Here is an 8,334-nt window from a genome sequence, read left to right as displayed (position 1 = left end):
CACCTAACAATACTCTTAACAGCACTTCACTTGATAATGAAATCATGGTTGGATATAATATTCTCTTTTTGTATACATAGCTGTGATTGTGGTGTATTCGTCATCAAGTTCATGCAGTTTTGAAGTTTAGATAAACCCTTGCAGCTTTGGGACAAGGTGATGTTAAATATGTTATAACAATTAAGTTGAACTTCTTTCTAGTCAATTTCTTTCTCGATTTTAAAATTACCCTTCCACACGTAATTGCCATGCAGGACGTTGTACAGGAGTTTAGGAAGGAGATCATATTAGACATAGTGATGGGTCCTTCTAATTCACAAATTGGGAAGGCACTGCAGGCATTGGACAGCGTTCCTGTGCGCCGCAACCAGCCAAGGAAAAAGACTAAGGCTGTGAGATCACCGTTCACAGCACTGAGCACGAAGAGCATGCTGCAGCGTGCGGGGTTACCCACTAGAAAGCCAAACAAGGGGGGAAAACAATGGAAGAAGACTTCTTGACGAGGTAATAAAATATCAATATAGACACCTGCCTTACTACATCTATGGTTTCCTTGTGGTAAACTTATATAGCTTAATATGGCATTTTTCGGCTTAAACTCGTTTCGTGTGAGTTTGATAAATCCTGTTTCACTGCAGGTTTATGATTTCATATTTCTAATTTTGTCAAGTTGATGGTGACAATCAATCCAAAACCTCTGAGTGGATGGTGCTTACGCTAGGCACTATGATGTTTCTTTTATTTGTAAATTGGATGGTTCTGGATTTGTTTTCTGAATTATCATGTTTAAGGCATTTGAACTTGTTATTACTTCATTGAGGAGTGAGTGGCTAATGTTTTGTTAGATACTCCTCAGCAGGTTTCATATATTAGGTGTTTCAGGATTCTCAAGTAATAAGTTTCCAAGTTAGTGATATCACTAGTTCATTAAGCAATGCATTGCATATTTATAATATTGAGTCAAATCTGATCGGTGTATATAACCCTTTTGTTCATGTCTATGCTTAAGTGGCAATTCTTTCCATTAAACCATTGCACGACTTACGGTCGTGATCAGTATACACAAAGTAGGATTTTAAGTGGATGGTGTCTCTGGTAGGCACTCAGATGTTTCTTCTCATTGTAAAATGGATGGTTTGGTATATGATTTCTTTGTTTCATGTGTTAAGCATTAGCTAATGCATGCACTTCATTGAGATGTGAGTGTGCTTGCGGATTTAATATTCCACTCGCTGCCTTTCTTTTTTGTTTTTTTTGTTATACTCTTCAACCGTTTTCAGTGCGGATTTAATCCATATGTTTTTTGTGAACAAATATGCGGTAATTCGTTTCTTTAAAACCTTAATAAAATATAAATGGGGAAAGGATAACAACAGTTGTGCTTTTGTTTCTTTGAATGAATACTTCAAAACAGGATTGATGGTTTTCAGTGGCTAAGAGAAGGGGGGTTGAATCTTAGCCCCCTTTTTGCTTGGTTACACTTGCTGGTCTTTAAGGAGACTTTTTTATTTTTGTCTCGTCCCTAGCCACGAGACTTTTATTTTTGTCTCGTCACTTGGCACGAGATATTTTTCAGTTTTAGCTCCTGTGCAGTAGAAACAGAAATTGAGTAGAAGAGAGAGAAAATTACACCCAGATATATCCTGGTTCAGCTGCTAAGTGCAGTGCAGCCTACATCCAGTCTCCATCACAACAGTGATAGAATTTCACTATAATCTTCTTGATTACAGACTGTAAAGTGCTAACCCAACTTACAAGGGGATTTTCACAGAATCATGAAACACAATATAAATGAACAAAGGAACTCTAAGGACATCTATGGCTTTTTCTTTTAATTTTGCACTCTCTGCCTTTTTCCGCTCTATGGATTTTTCATACAAATCTCACTGTTTACCTTTTTCCATGAGACTCAAGACATGACAAAATTAAACAGAAAAATACAAAATAGAATACATTGAAGGAGAAGAAAATCTGTTAACTCAGGTAGCTCTGAGAACTCTGTGCCTTGCACTCTTACCCTTTCTCCTTGCTCCAAACCGTGGCTATTCTCTCTTTTTATAGAAAAGGGAAGCCTCCACCTTTGAAGCCAAAAACCAAGCCAACTTCTTCTTCTCCAAGAACAAAATCGGTTCGGCCAGAGAGAGAGAAGAGATAACCCATGCAAAACCCAACATGCAATTACCTCTAGTCATTCCTTGGTCATCAACCTACATCAATCCGAGCGCTCCATCCTTGGCTTGCTCTCAAGATGAATTTCTGGCCCTTGATGCTTCATGATGATGATAGCTTCATCTGCTCCACTTTTGCTTCCTCCCTCATATAGCCACCCTAGCTACCTTCTGTGATGAGTGAACCCAAAAGCAGAGACAAGCCATCCCTCCAAGGATCTTCTCCTTGCTGGCCAAATCTCCTTCAACCATTTTTGGTATGGAAAATCCAAGATCTCATCACCATATCTTACCATAAGTGATAAGAATCTCAGCCACTATATTTTTTATGTTTTCTTGCCATCAGTTCGATGGTCTTGATGCAAGTAGCTCATTCTTTCTTTTGGTAGCTCAACTTAGCTTCCATAATTTCCTCTATGATATGACCGAAGAGAAGAAAGAGATGAGAGAGAAGATAGAGCTAGAAGAAAAGTAAGTAAATGAATCAAATTAATTGAAATGTGATTGCTTTTACTTCCCTTGTAGTTTAGCGTGCAACATTGATGTCCTCAATCAAATCAATGATACTTTCTCTCTCATAGTTCCCATGCATTTATTAACTTCACTTTAATTAAATTTGAATTCCATCACATGGTGAAGTGTAAGATCCGTTGAAGGCATAATAACAATAACAACATTTGCTTTCCTGGTTAATTATTTTCGGATCATGCATTGGGTGTATAGCAAAAATGATTAACTTGGGCTTGTAGCAATAATAGTACAATTTTGGCCCAAGTATTGTAACCATTAATTCAGCCATATGGTTCAAAGCATTTTTGTATCAATGCTAAATGTTAACTTTAATTTGGGCTTATGATAATGTTTGAATTTTGGCCCAAATAATCACAAATTGCTTCAGCCACATAGTATAGGAAACATTAATCAAGGCTGATTGGTTTTAAGCATATTGGGCTGGCAATAATTCTGCTTTTCTATTCGGCCCAATAAGAAAACCTGCATCACAAAATTATTAATTAATATATGTTAAATGAAAATTAATTTAATAATTTTTTAATTAATTATTTCAATAATATTTGTTCATCATCAAAAATAAATTTGAGTTTTTCAAACTCATCAAGGATAAATGCAAGTGACAAAATAGAAATGGGAATAGTTTATTAAGTTGTATGTAACGAATGACACCAAACTCATGCCAAGAAACCTCACTATATATGCTTAAAAGAGAATTCAACAGGTGCATGAATCCGCCACCATCCGATGAATTCCATATAGTAGAATCCTCAAATCTTTTATTTACAGAACCATGGTGATCATTATCTGACTTACGGTCAACATCATCCTACAAGATGCACAACACAAACAGAACAACATACATTAATCAAGAACACCATTCCATAAGAAAAGTTTAAAATATACGTCACTTCTAACTCATACCGGATGTGATTTCCTCTTCCTTTTTTGCAACAACTTCTTAATTGACTTGTCCAACTCTGCTCCAAGTCTCTTACTCTTCGGCCGTCCTTTGGTTTTGACTCTTGAGGGTCCCTGTATGTCATGTACAATAGCACTGCCTGTGCTTTGTGTGGGCATGGTATTCTGAATCACAACAACAGTAGTGGAACGCACGCTGGCACGGTAATCGGTCAGCTTGGACTTTGTATCCCAAAGGGCAGCTCGCAAGATGGCTTCTTCCTCATCACAAGTAAAAAACTCCTGAGCAACGTTATAGAACTCTAAACACAGATGCCTAAACAAGTTGTTGCTTTCATCACTCCAAGCCACGTCATGGCTACTCTTGATGTAAGTGTGCTTGCGGATAACATTCTTACTCCATCGAGGAAGAACATAGCAGCTCAGTACTGTGTCAACTCTGTAGTATGACCACACCGCAAGGGTATGGCAACACTGCAAGTGAGTTCTCAAGGCCGAGAGCTTTATGAGTGGGAATCGACCCATCTAAGCCAGACAAATTTGAACAAATTTGCTGCAGAATAGTTTGATGAGTGACTCTAACCTAGTCATCCCATTTTTCAGTCATGTATACTTTTGACCCTTCATCCGTGTACCCTAGAGCAGCGCTTATGGTTTGAGGATTGAGAGTCATGTAAACACGTTTTACATAGGAATGGATTGAGCCATCTATCAGGCGCATGTTCGCATAGAATTTCCGGACCAGCCCCGGGTAAACCATCTTCTTAATGTGGAGCAGGGGAGTCCACTCCTTGTGGAATTTGTAGAAGGCACAAGAATAGAACCGAGAGGGATCATAGTGTGAGTGAGGTTTATGGAATTTGTTCTTGAAATCCAGTGATTCCAAGTTTGCAGGTTCTCTGGTGTCATGTAACATGAAACTTTTCGTCTTCTGAGAGCTTTTTCCAGATGCATGTGGAGTGGACTTCTTTGGTGGTGATGGAGGGAGTGATGTATGAGATTTCTCTTCCTCTTTTTCAATGCTTGGTTGTTTGTTCTTTCCTGTTTTTATTCTCCCTGAAGTTTTCTGAGCAATGACTTTCCGGCGCATTGTCTCGGTTTGTTTGGATGGAGGTGTATGAGTAGAAGAAGACGTGGAGTGGAGGTGTATATGGGTGTGAGTTTAGGGTGACGAGAATGGTAGACTTTTTGGGAGAGTGGTTCGGCTACTTCTTCTTGGAGCCGTTTTCTTTTTCATGGTATGAAGAAGATAAATGTAGATGGAAGTTGAAGAGAAGGCCGAAGGGTGAGGTAAGTGGAGGGAGGTTAGAGAGGCAATAAATGTGGAGTGGAGAGAGAATTAAGGGAATTAAATGTCCATTAAGTGGCGGTTAATACCCAAGGGATTTCTCTTTTATTTGAAATAAACTGAAAAAAGGTGGTTTCCTAGAATCAAGGGATTAGATGGAGGGAAAGATTTGATTTGACATCATCCTCTTCCATTAAGATTTGATGAGACATCAAAGAGATTGTGATTTTCAAAAAAAATGAGGAACTATCAAAACGGTCATGGTGAGGTCAAAGAGATTTGGTGGGGCCATGAAAATTGAATTCTGCGCAGCCTCCCCCTTGATCACAGCCCTTCCATCACTCTTATTTTTATCTCGTCCATTCCTACGAGACAAAACTGAGCAAAATCAAAATTTCACAAATTATCAACAGAAACAAGATCAATCGTTCCCAAGCTTTTTCTTAATGAACAGAATCTGTCTTCACAGAGGGGTTTTGTAAAAATGTCAGCAAGTTGGTCTTCAGATTTTACAAATTGAATATCAATAGTACCTTTTTGCACATGTTCTCTAATAAAATGATATTTGATCTTAATATGCTTTGTTCTTGAGTGCAAAATAGGATTTTTTGAAATATTTATAGCATTCATGTTATCACAAAACAAGGGTATACTATTAATCTTTAATTTGTAATCCTCCAACTACGTTTTTAACCAAATTAATTGTGAGCAACATGCAGATGCAGAAATATATTCAGCTTCAGCTGTGGATAGGGCTATGGTTGCTTGTTTTTTGCTTGACCACATGTTAAGTGAGCTTCCAAGGAAGCAACACATGCCGGATGTACTTCGTCTATCCACTCTATCTCCCGCATAATCTGCATCACAAAATCCTACTCATTCTTGTCGAATTGAGCAAGCTCTTCTTGCATGGCTTTCACCCATGATGGATCTTCAAGGGTTTGTTTGACATTGTTGGGCTCCATTTGTAACAAGAGTGCAAAATTGCTTAGTTCGGATTGCCTTTTGGTTGAGGATCTTGTTGTCACACCTTGAGAGGGATCTCCAATGATAAAGTCATGAGGATAACCCCTCATAGACTTCCATTCTCTAGGCTTCCTTTGTGGTGTTGAGCTTTGATGAGCTTCTGTGGGTCTCACTGTTTCAGTTTCTCTTGCTGGCTCAGGAGACAAAATGGAAATGTCTCCTCCATTCTGACGAGACAAAATTGGACTGGCAGATTCTTCATTTTGGGCAGACTTGGGATTTTTTTTGCTTGTTCCAGCTTCTTCACAATCTGAATTATTATCTATCATAGTACTGGAAATTAAATTAGAATCACAAAAAGTGACATGTATGGATTCCTCTATAGTTGTATGATCTTTGAGGTAAATTCTATAGGCTTTGCTAGTAGTGGAGTATCCAACAAACATGCCCTCATATGATTTTGGATCAAATTTGCCAAGATTTTCTTTGTTATTAAGCACAAAACACTTGCATCCAAAAACATGGAAATACTTAAGATTTGGAGGGGTTCCTTTCCATAGCTCATAAGGAGTTTTCTTTAACCCTTTTCTAATAATGGTCCTATTCAAAATATAACATGTTGTATTTACAGCTTCAGCTCATAGAAACTTTGGAACCTCATTCTCACATAACATAGCCCTAGTCATCTCTTGAAGGCTTCGATTCCTTCTTTCAACAACCCCATTTTGTTGAGGTGTTCTAAGGCATGAAAAATTATGAGTAATTCCAAAGTCATCGCAGAAATTTTCAAAGTCTTGGTTTTCAAATTCTTTTCCATGATCACTTCTCAAATGGGCCACTTTTAAATCTTTTTCATTTTGAATTTTCTTGCAAAGGGTTGAGAAAGCATGAAAAGCATCATTTTTATGAGCAAGAAAAAGTACCCAACCAAATCTAGAGTAATCATCTACCACTACCAAACCATAGTATTTACCTCCTAGACTTTGAGTTCTTGTTGGACCAAAAAGATCAATGTGTAACATCTCTAATGGCCTTTTGGTTGAAATTCCATCTTTTGGTTTAAAAGAGGATTTAACTTGTTTGCCTAGTTGACAAGCATCACAAGTAAGATCCTTATCAAATTTGATTTTAGGAATTCCTCTAACTTGATTTTTCTTTACTAGCTTAGAAATTTGGTACATGCTAGCCTGACCCAACTTTCTATGCCATAGCCATTTTTCAGACTCAAGAGAAGTAAAACATGTTATATTTTGTTCTTTCAAGTCCTCAAGAGTTAATCCATACACATTGTTGCATCTTTTAGCTTCAAAAAGAATATCCCCAATTTTTTCACAAACAACCACACACACAAACTTTCTAAAAATAACTTCAAATTCTAAATCACACAATTGGCTTACACTAAGTAAATTATGTTTTAAACCATTTACAAGAAGAATATCATTTATACAAGATGAAAAGATTTTACCAACTTTTCCAACGGCCACTATCTTTCCTTTACCATCATCACCGAAAGTGACAAGTCCTCCATCATATTCATCAAGCTTTATAAAGAAGGTTGTCTTTCCGGTCATGTGCCTAGAACATCCACTGTCTATGTACCACATATTTTCCTTCCATTTGGATGCTAGGCATACTTACAAAATAAGCTCAAGCGACCTTAGGTATCCAAATTTTCTTGGATCCTTTCACGTTAAACCATCTCCTATGACCCAAGCCACTGTAATAAAAAAAACTTTATAAACTTTGTCACCAATCATCCTTTCACCAAAAAAGCATTGAATGGGAAAGTGTCCATTTCGATTGCATAGTCTACAAAACCTTGGAGTTGCTGATTTGTTAAAGTAGGTAGGATCTTGAAACCTTGTGTCATTAAAAGATGAAGCTCTATTTTCAAAAGAAGGTTTCTTATCAGATTTGTAAAACCCCAAACCAGTTTATCAAAGAGTGGTTTTTGACTAGCCAATATTTGATTTATATTTTCAGAACTTTGAGTAAATTTGGTTAAGTCATTTTCAAGATTTTTAATCTTTTTCAGCAGCTCTTCATTCTCCTTAAAATAATTTACATATGCAACAACAGAATGGTTACTTTCACAACTTCTAAGTTGGGCTTTTAACTGCTTATTTTCTTCAACAAGATCACAAGTAGTTTCGGCCTCCCTCAGCTTTTCCTTGAGAAAATCATTTTCAGTTTTAAGAATGATAATTTGTTGTTCAAGATCTTGGTTATCAAGAAGAAAACATCTTATTTTTCCAGAAAGATGGTCTATCATAAGATGAAGATCTTCAGTGTTAGGGTTGTGAAAGACTACCTGATCTATGTGATCTGCCATGAGACATGGTTGTGACTTGGTCTCGGATTCCTCATCATCATCATCTGAGTCATTTTCCAAATCTTCCCATGAAGCCATCAGTCCCTTCTTCTTTCCTCCTTCTTTAACTTGGGACAATCAGATTTGAAGTGCCCATTTCCTTGCAGTTG

The sequence above is a fragment of the Arachis hypogaea genome, chromosome 14, assembly GCF_003086295.3.
Source record: "Arachis hypogaea cultivar Tifrunner chromosome 14, arahy.Tifrunner.gnm2.J5K5, whole genome shotgun sequence".
In the NCBI taxonomy this organism is placed as follows: Eukaryota; Viridiplantae; Streptophyta; class Magnoliopsida; order Fabales; family Fabaceae; genus Arachis; species Arachis hypogaea.
This window is presented reverse-complemented; position numbering follows the sequence as displayed.